The 18710-nt window shown below is 39.4% G+C and overlaps 1 protein-coding gene across 5 annotated transcripts in view; it reads left to right on the top strand.

The window, feature by feature from the left end:
• LOC130929777 (glypican-5-like) overlaps positions 1-18710 on the top strand; it is a 203930-nt gene that overhangs the window by 22810 nt on the left and 162410 nt on the right. For 2 of the 5 annotated variants that reach the window (XM_057857275.1, XM_057857273.1), the window contains exon 1: positions 15637-15801. The exons of the other annotated variants lie outside the window; for them this stretch is intronic. The gene's annotated coding sequence lies outside the window, so the exon portion shown is untranslated. Of the gene's footprint in view, positions 1-15636; positions 15802-18710 lie in introns of those variants that run through there. 5 annotated transcript variants of the gene reach the window in all.

The raw sequence follows: 18710 nt of genomic DNA, 5'->3' as shown, positions 1-18710 counted from the left end.
GCTGGCCGCATGGCCGGGGCGCCGACGGAAGACGACCGGATGGACGTCCAGGATGCCAGGCGGCGGATGACCGAGCAGAACGACTGGGACCACCAGTGCAGCGGACGATGCCGTTGAGTCCGTGCTGCTCGCTGAGCATAGACAGGCGGAAATGAGGGAAAAGTTTACCCCGGCTGTCGCGGCCACAAAAGCGTCATCTCTCAGTTAGTTATGTGTAAATAAATCTTTACTTCGCTATCAAAAGCTCTATTTGTCTTGTTGTTTACTATTTTATAAAAGGAAAACGTTATTCAGATGTTTGGGATGTAACTAAAGCAAAAAAATAGCTGTGTTAAAGTCAAATTTATGCTTGAAATGTATGCTTTCACAAAAAGCTCAATTTCTCTGTTTTTTCATCAGAAATTGGAAAATTGCTCAAACTAATGGAAACTAACTTTTTTTCCTCCTGAAAGAAAACAGTCTAATCTTTCTTTTGGTTATTGTTGTTCGTGTTTATATAGCAATAGAACAGAATTTTCTGTGGGCCTTGCAAAATCAGTCAAAATCCAGTAAAACGGCCGGAAGCGAAGGGGGTTGCACCGGTGAAAATGGCTGGGAGTGAATGAGTTAATCTGCAGTTTAGACCAGCCTGTCATTATAGCGCTCTAGGGTCCCCAGCTGGATGATATTGGCATTTCATCTGATTTAGAATTCAGCCCAGGTGGAAGATTCAAAACAAGGAAAATTGCGACCCAGAGCAGCAAAGTCATTGTTTCAGTCTCTCCAATATTTTTACCGGATATTCTTTTTATCTAAGAATGTTTCGCCAATTGCTAAATAAATGGTATGATCACGACAAATAACAGTCTTTTGCTAAATGGAAAATGAAATATTAAAAATGCATTTATTCCGTACGACAGGGCAAAATTACCATATAATGGTCAAAACTGCCGACTTCTTCCTCTCCCGAACGGTATTTTATGCCATCGGAGTTAGTCCGGCTTTTCTTATTTCCCTGTCCCGGCTTTGGAAATGGCGGGCTGGCAGTGCTCGTCGCCGGGAATGAACGACGAAAATACCCCATTCTCGGGGGACAAACCGGCTGACGTCAGAGCGGGGGGGGTGGTCGTGACCAAGCTGAGGAAAGCGCATTCTCGGCGGGCACGCAAATAGGATCGAGGGGGTGGAAGTGACCATGGTGTGTGACACCGCGGGCCGAGTGGCCTTCTTGGTGGACAAGGGGCACTGTCACCCACAAAATACAAGCCACCTCCTTATTAAACGTATGCCATGATCCCAGTATTTGACATAATATAAAACACATAGCTTACTCACTTCCTTGTCAGTACAATGGTCCCACAGTTGTTTTGGCCATTATCTGCGCTACCTGGTGCAGCAACAAAAGCCTGCAGCACATTGGGCTGGCACGATGTGAAAAATAAATGAAATAATCCGCAAAATCAGCTGAATTCACAGTCGTTCTGCATACTGTAGTATCGGCTGTATACTGAAGATGATTAGCCCACTGACGTCACATTCGCATTCTTCGTCAATCCAGGAAGTCACTCATTTTCATGGCGCGGGATTCAAAAATTGAATAAAATATATCGATCGCCAGTGTTAGGAAAGTTCATTTTCTATATGAACTAGTTCAAATTGCAGTTCACAAATTTTAAAATGAACTGTTCAGTTCATAGTTCATAATTCAAATTTTTGAACTAAAGTTCATGGTTCCAAAAAAAAAAAGAACTTTTGTAGTTCAGTTCTTTTTGTTCGCCAAAAATTGTTGCAAGTTATTATTGGCAGTGTCCATATAGGACCACAGACAGCAATTCATGTATCCTTTTTAACACTGAAACTATGTGTCAGATTAATCTTCATATTCAATTTCAAATCCTTATGTTTTCCATGTTTTCTTTAAATTTCCTGTTTAGGACTATCTGGACTTTTTTTCTGGTCGGCACCTTTCGGGATGGCTGCAACCCTTTAATTAGGTTTATGAAAGCTGGCCTTTCCACTTTACTCAAAGGCTGTAGGTCTCCAACAATATACTGCAGAACTAGGTTGTCGAGCTGTGGCTGGGAGAGACAGAAAACGGGGCCACTCTGGCATGCTGTTAGCAGTATTTGGGTGGCAGAGGTACTGCTCTGGCCAACTGTTGCCGTCTCTTTCTTAAACGCACATGCTCGCAGTCTCAGATACCTACAGTACCTTGCAAAAGTATTCGCCCCCCTTGAACCTTGCAACCTTTCGCCACATTTCAGGCTTCAAATATAAAGATATAAAATTTTAATTTTTTGTTATGAATCAACAACAAGTGGGACACAATCGTGAAGTGGAACAAAATTTATTGGATAATTTAAACTTTTTGAACAAATAAAAAACTGAAAAGTGGGGCGTGCAATATTATTCGGCCCCCTTGCGTTAATACTTTGTAGCGCCACCTTTTGCTCCAATTACAGCTGCAAGTCGCTTGGTATGTTTCTATCAGTTTTGCACATCGAGAGACTGACATTCTTGCCCATTCTTCCTTGCAAAACAGCTCGAGCTCAGTGAGGTTGGATGAAGAGTGTTTGTGAACAGCAGTCTTCAGCTCTTTCCACAGATTCTCGATTGGATTCAGGTCTGGACTTTGACTTGGCCATTCTAACACCTGGATACTTTTATTTTTGAACCATTCCATTGTAGATTTGGCTTTATGTTTTGGATCATTGTCCTGTTGGAAGATAAATCTCCGTCCCAGTCTCAGGTCGTGTGCAGATACCAACAGGTTTTCTACCAGAATGTTCCTGTATTCGGCTGCATCCATCTTCCCGTCAATTTTAACCATCTTCCCTGTCCCTGCTGAAGAAAAGCAGGCCCAAACCATGATGCTGCCACCACCATGTTTGACAGTGGGGATGGTGTGTTCAGGGTGATGAGCTGTGTTGCTTTTACGCCAAACATATCGTTTTGCATTGTGGCCAAAAAGTTCAATTTTGGTTTCATCTGACCAGAGCACCTTCTTCCACATGTTTGGTGTGTCTCCCAGGTGGCTTGTGGCAAACTTTAAACGAGACTTTTTATGGATATCTTTGAGAAATGGCTTTCTTCTTGCCACTCTTCCATAAAGGCCAGATTTGTGCAGTGTACGACTGATTGTTGTCCTATGGACAGACTCTCCCACCTCAGCTGTAGATCTCTGCAGTTCATCCAGAGTGATCATGGGCCTCTTGGCTGCATCTCTGATCAATTTTCTCCTTGTTTGAGAAGAAAGTTTGGAAGGACGGCCGGGTCTTGGTAGATTTGCAGTGGTCTGATGCTCCTTCCATTTCAATATGATGGCTTGCACAGTGCTCCTTGAGATGTTTAAAGCTTGGGAAATCTTTTTGTATCCAAATCCGGCTTTAAAATTCTCCACAACAGTATCTCGGACCTGCCTGGTGTGTTCCTTGGTTTTCATAATGCTCTCTGCACTTTAAACAGAACCCTGAGACTATCACAGAGCAGGTGCATTTATACGGAGACTTGATTACACACATAGTGGATTCTATTTATCATCATCGGTCATTTAGGACAACATTGGATCATTCAGAGATCCTCACTGAACTTCTGGAGTGAGTTTGCTGCACTGATAGTAAAGGGGCCGAATAATATTGCACGCCCCACTTTTCAGTTTTTTTATGTGTTAAAAAAGTTTCAATTATCCAATAAATGTTGTTCCACTTCTTGATTGTGTCCCATTTGTTGTTGATTCTTGACAAAAAAATTGAATTTCATATCTTTATGTTTGAAGCCTGAAATGTGGCGAAAGGTTGCAAGATTCAAGGGGGCCGAATACTTTTGCAAGGCACTGTATCTAAAAGAAATTGTCTCTCATATTGTGCATCGGAGTATCTCAATTTTGGTTACAGATCCCAGAATAATAGAATATCAGCTCAGACATCATCCCCTTTCGAATAATCCTGCAAGCTATACCATGTTAATTTTCCCACCACCTAACCGCAACATGTATGACAGTTCTCTTGTATGGACTAATGTACCCTGAAGCAACTGTCTCGCGTTAAGTTCTCTCATGCTTAAAACGATGTTGCATTGATCAATACATTGCTGTTAGAGGCTAATGAAAAGTCCATAAAAGCCATTAAACCAATCAATTAGCCATCATGAAAGATATAGCGATTGGAATACACAGTACGTACAGTGGAGGTTTAGCTGTTAAATGTTTTATTAGATGTGCGATTTAAGTGATTGGCATCAAATGATTGACGTTTCTGAAAGATGAAGACCATGCAGAGGGTTGCTTGCTTGCATTTTCTGAGCAGGTGAAGAGGGTTGGACAGATGGTGAAACTGTGGCGCTGAACTTGTCAGACTCTCATGAAAGATGCAGCATGGCTTACTTTAACCACTCACTTCCTGGCCCACAAAGAAATGGAGCATAAGGTTTCATCTCTGTCTATTAATGTGCATCACCTTATGATCACTCCATGTTTCATATCCGCTTGCAAGTACAATCTTTCGTCCCACATCGAGCGCTCCAAATGTTACTTCCTGCATGCAAGAGGCTGGAATATGTTGTGTTAAAACCTCCTCCAACCATACATAAACGCTAATAATGGATAAAAGAAGGATATTCTCAGAAAAATGGTTCAACACATCTTTTAACCAAGACGCAAACATGCGCTTTCAAACTGCCTTTTCAAAGTACTTTTTCTTACTTCTGGTGACACTACATTTACAGTGATGGTAGCGCAGATATCCTTCATTATTGTGGAAACACTTAAAAAAAAGGGTTTTCCCAACCTCAATTTCCCCCATAGTGAAATATATTATTTTAATAGTGATAGGCCAAATGAAATGCGGCTTCAAAGTTTACGTCGACAAAAGTGGGCATGTAAAATGAAGTGCCTCTCAAGGCGTGTGTTGGCGAGGAAGCTATCAAGCGTCAAATGAAGCTTCATTTTGGGCAGCGTGAGTCAAAGCAGGCACCACTAACAATGAAGCTTTATTTTTAACCACTGTTTCCATGATTGGTGGGTGGAGTCAGGTGACAATTCGGCAAATTTGTAAAAAGTATCGCATGTTCATTATTTTGTCTATTATTTCAGTTTGATAGTAAATAGAGTCAATTCCATTCTCTAAAAACTAGATCAGAGGGCCCTTCAAATAATTTATAGCGCGCTAATTTTACCATATCTGACTTATTGTGCCGAATTTTGGGGAAACACTTATAAAGCATCCTCTAATGGTCCTCCAGAAAAAAGCAATACGGATTATTCATACTGCTCCCTACACAGCACATACAGACGAGTTATTTATTAAATCCAAATTATTAAAGCTTTATGATTTATTAAATTTCAAAACGGTACAGATGATGTACAAAGCGTCTAAAAATAGCCTTCCGTATAACCTACAAAGTCGCTTCCAGGCTAGGGAATCGAAATGCGATTTGAGAGGAGAAAATGTATTTAACCTTAACTATGCCAGAACAACACAAAAATCATTTTCGATTCCCTACACTGGTGTTCAACTTTGGAATGACTTGGATTCTGGAGTGACCAGCTCAGGGTCGTTGGCTCTTTTTAACTCATTCACTCCCAGCCATATTCACCGGAGCAAGGCCCTTCGCGCCCGGCCGTTTTACTGCATTTTGACTGATTTTGCAAGGCCCACAGAAAATTCTGTTCTATTGCTATATAAACATGGAACCTACCAAAAGATTAGACTCTCTTTTTTCAGCAGAAAAAAAAGTTAGTTCATATCTTTTTCCATTCTTTAGAAATCAGCATTAGAAAATAGTTTAGTTTGAGCAATTTTCCAATTTCTGATGAAAAAACAGAGAAATTGAGCTTTTTGTAAAAGCATACATTTTAAACATAACTTTGACTTTAACACAGCTATTTTTCGCTTTTGTGACAGCCCAAACATCTGAATAATGTTTTCGTTCTACAAAATAACATGAACAGCAAGACAAGTAGAGCTTTTGATCGCAAAATTAACCATTTATTTACACATAACTAAACTACTGAACTGTTGAACTATTTGCGCACATAACAATGGGGAAGGCTATCGGCTGCTCCCGGTTGAATGAGGTGACTCCCAGTAATCTGATTAGTCCGGATCAAGATCGGTCTCATTTTCTTCATCACCTTCATCGTTGGTTTCGATCTCGGGCTCAGGAGTAACGCAACGTGAGCTCCGCAGAACGCCTGTGGAACCTGACGCCGTTGTGGCCGTCACCGTCCGTCTCATCAAGATTGATTTTTTTTTTTTAATCCTTCTTTGACGATGTTTTTGTTTTCTTTTCAAAACTCTCCTCCAGTGTGGTTTGCCTTTTTTTCCCCGATCGTTCTCCACATTTTTCTCAAATTCTCACGTTTCTTCACAAGATCCCTCCAACTTCCGTTTCCTGACTATTTTTCTTCACTTCCTTTCTTGGCCCGAGATGAGTTCTTACAAAATGCGCTACTGCCCTTCAAGTAGCCAGTTTTACTGTTTTAAAATGAGTTTTGAGCATTGTGCATTGCAGTTTTGGTGCAACAGAACCTAGAGATCCCTCTTGTCACAAAAAAAAAACCAAAACCTAAAAAACGTATAAATACGTTTTTGGGACACTGAAACAATTAATAATAGAATGTATTTATAAGTTTTTGGGAGCAAATGAGTTAAGAGAAGATACAAACAATGTATATTACACAGTTATGCTGCTGAACCAATCTAACTTCTGGAAATGATAAGAACTGTAGACAAGGGGAAAAGTCTGGGTGACAATTCAAAACTGTAAATATAACATAGTGTACCCAAAGCAGAGGAGGGAAAAACACAACAAAAAAAACAACCCATTGCTGAATGCAAAAATGGCTAGACTAGATATCTGTCACAAGGACAGACAATTATTTGGCTCTGTAAGCGTCATACAGACAGCAAACTCTGACTGTTGATAATAAGTATTCTGCTAAATCTGTAAAGACATGGAACTGGTAAATGGGTCACTGAGTTCTCTGGTCAAGATCTTCTCAACAATGCGAACAGAACCTGGACAACGCCCATGTCCGGGCAACACTTTCAAGTCTGGATTTATGGAGGATAGCTGGGGGAAAATGGCGGCCACTGTGTCTGACCACACTCGAAGTTGAAGACATCGAGGATATTTACCTTTTCGTCCCTCTGCTGGCTGTGATTCTTCTGCAAAGGCTCAGAGCCCACTGGATTCGTCGGTTCATTGTAAAAGTGCTGGATAGGCAAAGGAAATCAGTGGAATTGACCACTACGGCCGTGAGCGCTATTACCGGAGTGCACGCCAGCCTCAACAGAGCCTGTAATGATACATCACAAGTGAAAAGCGACCTAGCTGCATCCAACATTGCCACAACCAAAATGATAATGAAAATTAACACGGAGCTGCGCAACTTGGACATGACTGTTCGTCGGAATGCAGCAAGGAATGAAGACCGCGACAAGGATTGAATCGACGAACGGAGGTGGCGGGCACAGGCCGCCATCGGTCCTCAGCTATGTCCTATCCTGGATCGAATCAACAGAATGAACTAACGTATGAATTATGAACTAATCTACTGGATCAAATCAACATAACGAACTAATCGCCGCTATCGACAATGACTATTGGGAAGATGAACATCACACAATCAAGGGGAGGGGAAAAAAATTGTAATCATCACACAATTTCAAATGTCAAAATTGTTATTCCATAATTTGCGTCCTAAGGTGTACTGGGAGCCAGATTTAATAAGCTTCGGCTTCTCTCGTCAGCCTTTTCTTTTTGGGTTTTACTGAATATAAACACAACTGAATACTGTATGTTTGGATCTGTCATGCCTGAAAAGGAAATAAACAAACAAGCAATTTGCTCAACATAATTGTGTCAGGTTTTTATTTTTTGCTGGGGAGGAGTTTGGGAGACGGACACACTTTGATTGTCAAGGTAGAAAACTATGAACCAGACCAGCTTGTAGCTTGGCATGATGTGCAAGCTTAGTTTATGATTTTTTCCTACTTTTTTTAAAGCGCAAATTGCAGGGGTTTTTTTTAGAGATAGATATTTGGTACTTGCTCATAGTTGAGGAATCAGGCAAGTATGTAGACTCATCACCATTGATGACTGTGGCAGTATTAGCAAACTTCTGAAGTCATTCGCGTAGAACAGACATGTCCAAAGTCCGGCCCGGGGCCAAATGCGGCCCGTGGACAAATTTCATCCGGCCCCCAGCATCAGTCATAAAATCAATAACGTCCGGCCCGCACACATACTTAATAAATTGGTCAGCAGTACTGCTACCAGCATATGAAGTATCTTACACACTAAATGCTGCTCCTCATTTACCCACGAAAAGGCAGCAGCACTCTAAGCAACATTACCCCGTGTGGCCCTTACTCCCAATTTTCTAAAATGGCGACAATCAACAGAAAAAAAGAGCGTTGACTGCGACGGCCAACGCTTCAAGGATAAGTGGAAATTGGACTGTTTCTTCACTAAAATACGCAACAACTGTCTGCCTCATTTGCAAAAAGACAGTTGCTGTTTTTAAAGAGTTCAATGTGAGGCGATATTACCAAACAAGACATGCTGACATGTACGACCAGATTGCAGGGAAGATTCGTAGCGAGAAATTGAAGCAACTTGAAGCTAGTTTAATTTTACAGCAGCAGTATTTCGCAAGAGCCCGAGAGTCGAAAGAGAACGCCACAAAGGTTAGTTGCAAGATTGTTGAAATTATTCATTAAAAAAAAAAATAAAGCAAATGCGACACACTGAATGGATTGCTAAAATTTGCTTAAATACATTGTTCGACATAAAGGACGTCAGCCAAGGTCGGCCCCCCAAATTTTTACCACACCAAATCTGGCCCCCTTTGCAAAAAGTTTGGATTCCCCTGGTGTAGAAAGTAAAGAGCAAGGACACATCCTTGAGGCGGACTGGGTAGCTGATAGAGCATGTGGAAGATGTGTTTACCCCCAGCTGTACCTTCTATGTCCTGCCCGTCAGGAAGCTATAAATCCACTGGCAGATGGCAGGAGAGACATGGAGCTGGTGGAGCTTGGTATAGAGGAATTCAGAGATGGACAGGATCCTCAATGCGCTGTTCCACTGACCTATTTTTTCAGTAGGCAAATTCCAAAGGGTCCAGCAGGAGTCCAGCAACGTTCTCTTTTTTAATTAAAATAAAATAAGAAGGAAGATTTAAAGTGCTTTGAAAACTATCTACTGTATATTCTATTGTATCAAATTGAAACAATGGTTTCTAAGTGACTGGGATGGGGGAGTGTTTGGAGCAAACTGCCCAGATTGGTTCAAAATTTCAAATCAGGTTTTCGCCCAAAAATTCATTTTCTGCATTTTTTATTGAATTGCCTAAAAATTTTATGGACATACAGTGCTGGCCAAACGTCTTGGCAGCCCTGCAATTCTGTCAGATAATGCTCAATTTTTCCCAGAAAATGATTGCAGTTACAAATGCTTTGGTAGTAATATCTCCATTTATTTTGCTTGCAATGAAAATACACAAAAAAGAATGGGAAAAAAAAAAATACATCATTATCATTTTACACAAAGCTCCATAAATGGGCCAGACAAAATTATTGGCACCCTTAAACCATGTCATGCTCCTCTTAATTTGTGTAATTAACAGCACCTGTTACTTACCTGTTCCACATAACAGGTGGTGGCAGTAACTAAATGACACTTGCAGCCAGTTAAAATTGATTAAAGTTGACTCAACCTCTGTCCTGTGTCCTTTTGTGTACCCCATTGAGCACGAAGAAAAGAAATAAGACCAAGGAACTGTCTGAGGACCTGAGAAGCAAAATTGTAAGGAAGCACGGGCAATCTCAAGGCTACTAGTCCATCTCCAAACACCTGAACATCAACAAGTGTAAAGCCCATGGCAATGTGGCTAACCACCCTAGATGTGGACCGAAAAGAAAAATTGACGAGAGATTTCCACAAAAGATTGTGCGGATGGGGAATAAAGAACCTCATATAACATCCAAACAATTTCAAGCTGTCCTGCAGTCCGAAGGTACAACAGTGTCAATCTGTACTATCCGTCGGCGTCTGAATGAAAAGGGACTATGGTAGGATACCCAGGAAGACCCCACTTCTGACCCAGATACATAGAAAAGCCAGGCTGGAGTTTGCCAAAACGTACCTGAGAAAGCCAAAAACATTTTGGAAGAATGTTCTGTGGTCAGATGAGACAAAAGTAGAGCGTTTTGGGAAAAGGCATCAACATAGAGGTTACAGGAAGGAAAAAAATGAGGCCTTCAAAGAAAAGAACACGGTCCCCACAGTCAAACATGGCCGAGGTTCCCTGATGTTTTGGGGTTGCTTTGCTGCCTCTGGCACTGGACGGTTTGACAGTGTGCATGACATTATGAAGTCTGAAGACTACCAAAAAATTTAGCAGCATAATGTAGGGCCCAGTGTGAGAAAGCTGGGTCTCCCTCAGAGGTCATGGGTCTTACAGCAGGACAATGGTTTGAGAGGTAGAAGAAAGAAAGAAAATGGTTTGAGAGGTAGCACTTCTAAAGTGGCCAACAATGAGTCCAGAGCTGAATCCCATAGAACACATGCGGAGAGATCTTGAAAAGACAGTTTGGAAAAGGCACCCTTTAAATCTCAGAGACCTGGAGCAGTTAGCCAAAGAAGAATGGTCTAAAATTCCAACGGAGCATTGTGAGAAACTCACTGATGGATACCGGAAGCGGTTGTTCGCAGTTATTTTGTCTAAAGGTTGTGCTACCAAGTATTAGGCTGAGGGTGCCAATACTTTTGTCCGGCCCATTTTTGGAGTTTTGTTTAAAATGATAATGATTTAATTTTTTTTCATTATCTTTGGTGTTTTTAATTGAAAGCAAAATAAATGAAGATATTACTACTAAAGCATTTGTGATTGCCATCATTTTCTGGGAGAAATTGAGCATTATCTGACAGAATTGCAAGGGTGCCAATACTTTTGGCCAGCACTGTATAGTACCCTAAGCCGTCTCATCCGATTGGTCTTTAACCTTGATTGTCCAGAACATTTGTTCATGGATCAAAAATATGAACTTTTGTTGTTCTGTTCTTTCTGCTCCCCAATAATTGCTGCAAGTTCTTATTGACAGAGTCGATATCGAATAACAGACAGTAATTATTTCACCCACTTTAACACTAAAACTGTGTCAAGTCATCTTCATATTCAATTACGTATCCGCGTTGGTACTGGCCTGTTTGTTAAACCCGCTTGAATGTTTGCACCCCATCAGAAATTGCAACTTTGCGGTTCTGTGCACGCGCGTAACGTTACCAACGACAGCGAAAGCAGCGATTCCAAAGTAGACACCAAAAATATGTACTTATGTTTGGTCATGTACGCACACGAAGGAAAGCTCTCCTCACACACATCCTACCATGTGGCTGTGCTCAACTCGACTGCACACTGCTCTATCACTGTAACGTCTTCTTCACGCCACTAAGTATTTATTTACACCGTATTCATCTTGCACATGTATGTTTTGATGTAACTTGTTTACTTAGTGCAGGGGTGTCCAAACTTTTTGCAAAGGGGGCCAGAATCGGTGTGGTAAAAATGTGGGGGGCCGACCTTGGCTGACATCCTTTATGTAGAACAATATATTTATGCAAATTTTAGCAAGCCATTCTGTGTATCACATTTGCTTTTTTTTTTTTTTTTTAATTAATAATTTCCGCAAAATCTTGCAACTAGCCTTTGTGGCATTCTCTTTCATCTCTTGGCCTCTTGCGAAATACTGCTGCTGTAAAATTAAACTAGCTTTAAGTTGCTTCAATTTTTCGCTACATATCTTCCCTGTAATCTTGTCGTACATGTCAGCTTGTCTTGTTTAGTAATATCGCCTCACATCGAACTCTTTAAAAACAGCGACTGTCTCTTTGCAAATGAGGCAGACACAGTTTTTGTGTATTTTAGTGATGAAATAGTCCAATTTCCACCTATCCTTGAAGCGTCGGCCGTCACAGTCTTCTTTTTTTTTTTTTTTTTTTTTTTTTTTTTGTCGATTGTCACCATTTTAGAAAATTGGGAGTAAAGGGTCACGCGGGGTAATGTTTCTTAGAGTGGTGCTGCCTTTTAGTGGGTATATGAGGAGCAGCATTTAGTGTGTTAGCTACTTCATATGCTGGTAGCAGTACTGCTGACCAATTTATTAGTTCAGACATTATTGATTTTATGACACAGGCTCGGGGCTGCATTTCGCCCCCGGGCCGCACTTTGGACATGTCTGATTTAGTGCCTTTGGATAATATTGAGAGGCCAACTGAATGTAATAGAATGCCTATTTACAGCTATAAAAGCTTCGGGATCAAAATCTGACAGAACACCGGGTTACGAGAGCTGTCGTCTCCTGTGTCTATGCTGCCGTATTTGCTAAAACAACACAGTCGTGACAGGCAGCTTAGGTGGCCTATTTGTATAGTTTTTCACTATTAAGGTTTGTTTTTTATAGTGTTTTTAGCCTATGGCTTTAACGACAGTTTTGTCGGAACGGCTCTAATTCTAAACTCATGAATGGCGTTATGAGCGCCGCTCACAACCGCTAGAATGGGTGTGTTCAAAGTCACGTTCATGAGACAGAAATGTGATACATTCAATTCACGTTTACCCAAAATATGAACATGTTCATGAACAATCGTTCATCGACTGCGTTCATGCACAAGACTGTATTTGAGTAAGGACCACAGGTTAAAGTTTACTACAAACATGGGCAGAAATCACACAAAACATTCAACTTTGTCAAAATTGGCTCATGTGATGACATAGTTACACTTCTACACCCTTCCAGTCAAATCTCTTATTAAATACTTGTCTTATTAAACACCTTCACTAACACTATCCGGATTATTTACAGCTGGACATCCGAGATCTGTTTTCAACTACGTGCCATTCCACTTACAAATCAAGTGTTTTCCTGGAATACTTAATCACCAATCTGCAAAAGTTTGGGTTAATGTTGAGGTTAATCATACTTCTTGACACTAATTCATCACCACTTCCTCCCTCAAGAGACACCGAGCTGAGGCTTGCCTCTGACCAACGCCCCTTCACACTTCCGCCAAGATGCAAGGGTGAAAATGGGAGACTGGAAAGCGAAATCTCACGAACAGTCAGCGGAAGGCTCCAATCTTGAGGGTTTAACCCTATGTAAGCCCCTTAAATCCCCAGTTTAGGCGGCCAGAAATGATGGGCTCAAGTTAGGTCCAGCAGTGTATGGAGACATGGGACACAGTATGACAACAGAGGGAGAGATCCACTGCCTTGACTAAAGGGGAAAAAAATGGATCGGTTTAATTGTCATCACATATGACAGTTTTGCTCCTGGGTGTCATTAAAATAACAAAAGAGCAGCTTGAGAATGTTAACGGAACTATGAGTATAATTTACATTCTTCAATTGTCGCTCATTTGTTATAATAATGAGTCTAATTACCATAATTATGCCACAGGTGACATGTTTTACTTTTACTAAACAAATCGCTTTGATTGGGTGGAATTATGCAAAAAATATTTCATTATAAATTTGATTTCATTACAATTTGAGTTCAAGGTAGGAATTAATAATCAAGAAAAAAAAAAAGTTTTTACTTTCGAATGGTCCTTTTTCCGAATGATGCTCAATATTGACACTTGTGAGAAGGGCATGTGTGACAGAGAAGAAAAAGAATGGTTGCCATCTGCTGGCCGTGAGCGAACAATACAATATTTTATAGATTTCAATTGACTAACAGGAATGGGCAAATGTGAGTCCGCTGAATTTTGTTTAAAATGACGAAGTGAGCCAGGTAATGCGTGGATGACGTATGGAGGAAAGGGTGAAAGCAAGGGCGTAGGTTTGGTTTCCACATTGGTAGGGACGATATAACAGCAAAACCTGCATGTACACTTTTTACTGGGGACGGGACTTTCATAAGACCAAACAGATTGGGTGAACGTGGGTCAGGGCTACATTTCTCACGAATATGAACCTCATTAATGGATAGGCTAAATCATCAATACAAAATAAATCTGTATTGACTTATACTAAAAAATGGGGAGCTATCCAAGAATGGGTTCACTTCTGGGGGAGATTGGAGCACCCCTAGACTCAAACTAAAGCAATGTAATACAAAAGTGATTTGGGAAGAAAAATATTGAAATAAAAGAAAATCGGATCTCCAAGGACCGATCTACATCTGAGGCATACCAGACTACATCAAGACTGGAACCAAAATACTCTCATGAAATTCTGATGTGTGATTTCATTTTACAGATTTTTTTATTTTTTTTTTTTCATGTCAATTCATGTTCATATTCATGTCAGTGTCCCCCTGAAGTGGACCCATTCTTGGATAGTTCCATGTTTGTTTGTTTTTTCTTTTCAATAACGGGACTCGGGCACTCTGAAGCCACCGCGTTGCATTGGCGGAATGCACATTATGCAAACAAATGATCCAAATGAGGGATGACTAGCTTGACTTCGTTGTTCCTTGTGGAGGATGGCCTGACCGAAGTAGTTTTTCACACTGTTTAATGTTATGCTAACTCTGATGCAGATTGGATTTTCAGTAGCAAAATGAGTGCTTTTCCCCACCCCCACAACATTGACGTCTTTTGACATTACAGTGGCTGCTGCTGACTGAAAAAAAAACTTCTAATATGAGAGAAGGCAGCATTTGGTCGACATGTATTTCTGTTGGGGCATTGTGAGGGTGGGTGTGTACATGGATTGGGGGGGTGTCAAGTCATCACTCAATCAAATGTGCATTTGAGGGGGGGAGGGGGGTTTCAACCGGCACATTCTGAAAGTGAAAAGGGATAAATGTAAGTCTGAACAAAATGAAAATAATTCACTTAATAATTATGTAATATAGTATTATATAAATATTATTAGTTATTATTATAGAACTCTACTCATTATATAATACAAATAAGGTTGCTTAAAAGTTGGTGGGGACAATTTGAGCATCCTGGAAAGTTGGTATGTGCTATGTCTCTACTGTCCCGATGCAAATCTACGCCCTTAGTTGAAAGGTATATTCATGTAAAACGCAAAACAGTTTATTTTGATCACAAAATATCCATTCTCGTAAAATATATAACTAATAATCTCCTGAAATCACGACTAATCAATTCATTATACAAAATACATAATATGCATCATCAACAATTTATGAAATGTAATAAATTGAAGAATGAAAACATTTTAATATTTGGAAAAATGGCTCATCCCTGTCAATGTAACATTATAAGACAAAAAATATATGTTTTTATACTAAAAAAAAAAATAAATAAACGATGCCATGATGTGGTTGTAGTACATAAATAAATAAATTATAGAAAATTGTAAGAAAATATAAATCATTAGCACTTTAAAAAGTGACAGGTGTGAGTGTGCTGACTCAATTTTAACAGGGTTAAAGAGGGTTTATTTCATCTCACGCCATCTCTTAATTATTATTATTAATAATAAATTCCCTCTCCCCAAATCACTTTTGTACAATTTGTAATACATTTACATGAGTGTAGTTCTGTTTGGTTTTAACATCTATTTCAATTTATTTGAAGACAGACGTCATTTGTGACGTCGATGATCAACTAAATCAATGCGCAGGTAAACATGCTGCCCGGAAGTGCATCTTCTTTTTCTCCACGTTTGGGCGGCCATTAATTCAGAATAAAACAAAGTGATAACATTGACACTCTACAATAAAGTATTTACTTTACTTCCAAGCTGTCGAAGTCACTGGAATGAGGAGCTAGTAACCGGCTAAATGAGGCCAATTCAAAAGTTCGTCCTCTTCTCCAAACATGAAGACGCTGACAAAAAAGGTAACGTTTGTCTGTCCCATTTCTTTCAGGGTCATACAGTCCGAATTTACTGTGATTAGATGAAAAAGCAAAGGCTATAAACGGTTTTACCACTAGACGGTAGCAAACTCAACACATTGTCAACCTGCTTAAAATAGATGAATCTGCTTACGACCTTACTACGATTCAAATTTGGAGAAAGATTGATCCATCAATCTGTTATTCTAACCATTGACTTCATAATGATATGAAGTCTATGTTCTAACTTAATCTCATGTTTTACCTTCAATGTAAACTCTCAACCTTTGTCTAGTCTAGTGCAAATTTCCCCAACGAAAGAGCCATTGCAATTTGCAAATGATTTATACGTTTGATTGATTGATTGATTGAATTTATTTTCGAAAACATGCCCATTAAAGATATACAAGGATACAAACAAAACATAAGATTCGAAAAGGTGTAGGAAGAAGTAACAAAAAAACTTATATTTGTCAGCTACATAATCATCAGCATGAATCAGACAAAACAAATACAGTTCACAACATTTCAAAAGGATTTACCAATTTTCTCATTTCCTATAAGTACAATGGTTGGCAAAACTCAACATTTTCTCAACATAAATGCTATCATTCGTTTCTGTAGTTGCAGAAAAAAAAGATTTTCATATTTTCGCTTAAACACACTCAAATTGGAGCTTTTCTTTAGGTCCTCAGTAAGTTTATTCCACAAGTCCACACCACAAATTGAAGGACAAAAGCTCTTTTTTTATTGTACGGTGAAACTGCTTTTTGAAGTTTAAATCCCCTCCATAGACTTCATAATGATATTGACGGGATCCTGGTTGCGGAGCCGGTAATAGGGTGCCTATCTCCGTCAAAGCTGACCGAGTGGAAACACAAAGAGCTTTTTACGTTGAAAATTCTTGTGAATAAGTGTAAATGTGGATGTAAAACAATCTCGATTCTTTGTTAAAAGAGCAAAGAACTGCGCTGTTAGCATTTATTTTATGTAAATATGTCGAATGTGCTGCTAGTTTTTAAGCCACTGTAGTGCCACCTTATCATCACAAAGAGGTTTTTCCGTTGAAAATTCTTGTGAATAAATGCTTAAATCACTGAATTCTTTATAGATATGGACATAAAACAATCTAGATTCTTTGTTAAAAAGAGCAAAGAACCGGGCAGTTAGCATTTATTATACGTAAATATTATACGAATGTGCTACGGCCACCTTATGAAAACAAAGAGCGTTTTCCGTTGAAAATTTTTGTGAATAAATGCTTAAATCCCTGAATTCTTTTTAGATATGGACGTAAAACAGTCTCGATTCTCGATTAAAAGCAAACAAAACAAAAAAAACCAAGCAGTTAGCATTTTTTTCCGCAAATATTGCAAACTATGACGCCAATGCCGTAGCGGCTAATTTCTTCCCTTGATTTTTTTTCACAACGTTTCAAAATGAATGCTGGGTAAGAAAAATACAACAATTATAACCTTCCTGTTTGTATGCGGTAAAGCTTTCGTACTTTTTCAACTTAAATCCGGCGTTAGATTGCTGTGTGCATGTGTTTGCGAATTATTCCTCTTGATGTGGGCTGGCCCCCTAGCTGAAGGCGAGGCACAGTGTATGACGGGTGTGACCCATCAATATCATCTTGAAGTTTATGTCCCTCTCAGAAATATAGCCTCCTTGTCTATTTGAATACAAAATGTGTACATTTCCAGGTAATTTGTTTTTCTGTGCCTTAAACACGATTATGGAAGTTTTAAATTTGACCAGTTCAAGGAATTTTTACCCCTTAGATTCCAAGAACAGTTTGTTGGTATGTTCAAGGTATCCTGCTTTGTGCACTACTCTTATTGCCTTTTTGTGAATAAAGTACCACAAGTGACAGTAAATTATTATAGTATAGTATAGTATAGTATAGTATAGTATAGTATAGTATAGTATAGTATAGTATAGTATAGTATAGTATAGTATAGTATAGTATATTATTATATATGTATTGCCCCAAACGTACTACACATAGCTGAGGTATGGCATTACTAATTAAGAGAACAAGATATGGCATGCGTTATAATTTAAAAATGATTTAGCTTTGTTCAGTCCAACACTCATTGCCAGTGTTATTCTTATATTCTTTATTTGTGACTCCAAATTCAACTGTTCATCCGGTATCACACTAAAAAATTTAGTTTGCTACTCGTTCAATTTTGCTATGATCTATAATCATCTTTTCTTCAGTTTTTGTCTTTTTATTTCCAAATAAAATATATTTAGTTTCTTACATATTTATTGATAATTTGTTTAGCCTGAACCAGTGATTCAGTGAAATGTTAATTGTGTCATTACATCATGCATCAGAGTCTTTAAATTTTTTCCTGAGTTCAGGATGTTGGTGTCGGTGTCATCTGCAAAGAATATACGTACATCATTTTCACCACTAGGTGGGAGCAAACCCAATACATTCTTAAATTTATTTGACGTAAGCAAGTGTGATGTTGAATGACGAATGTAATCCATACGTATTTGATTTGTGTTGACGATGCAAATGAGTAGAGAAAATACTTGTTTTACTGATGAAACAGTTGTTTAAACCATTGGCTGCTATTGACGGTGATAGACGTCCAATCATGTGGCTCTTATCTGTAAATTTAAATTAGTTTATCAGTAGTAAACGTCAAATCCATTGGAAGTGGGAGGGCTGACAGCGAATGAATGTTCATTCACTAGCAACTCTCCCTCTTCAAACGGATTGGACGTCTAGCGCCGTCAATGGCAGCCAATGATGTAATTAGATGAGGTAAGTAGTCGTTTTGTAGAAAACGTATACGTACATAAATGATACGTGTTCAAATTGGGTTGAGTGAGTTTGATCAGGGGTAGCTCAAGCCAAGGGGGAGGAGGGACGGTAGGATTGGGGGGCGTGA

Source organism: Corythoichthys intestinalis, chromosome 14 (genome assembly GCF_030265065.1).
Source record: "Corythoichthys intestinalis isolate RoL2023-P3 chromosome 14, ASM3026506v1, whole genome shotgun sequence".
In the NCBI taxonomy this organism is placed as follows: domain Eukaryota; kingdom Metazoa; phylum Chordata; class Actinopteri; order Syngnathiformes; family Syngnathidae; genus Corythoichthys; species Corythoichthys intestinalis.
This window is presented reverse-complemented; position numbering and strand designations above follow the sequence as displayed.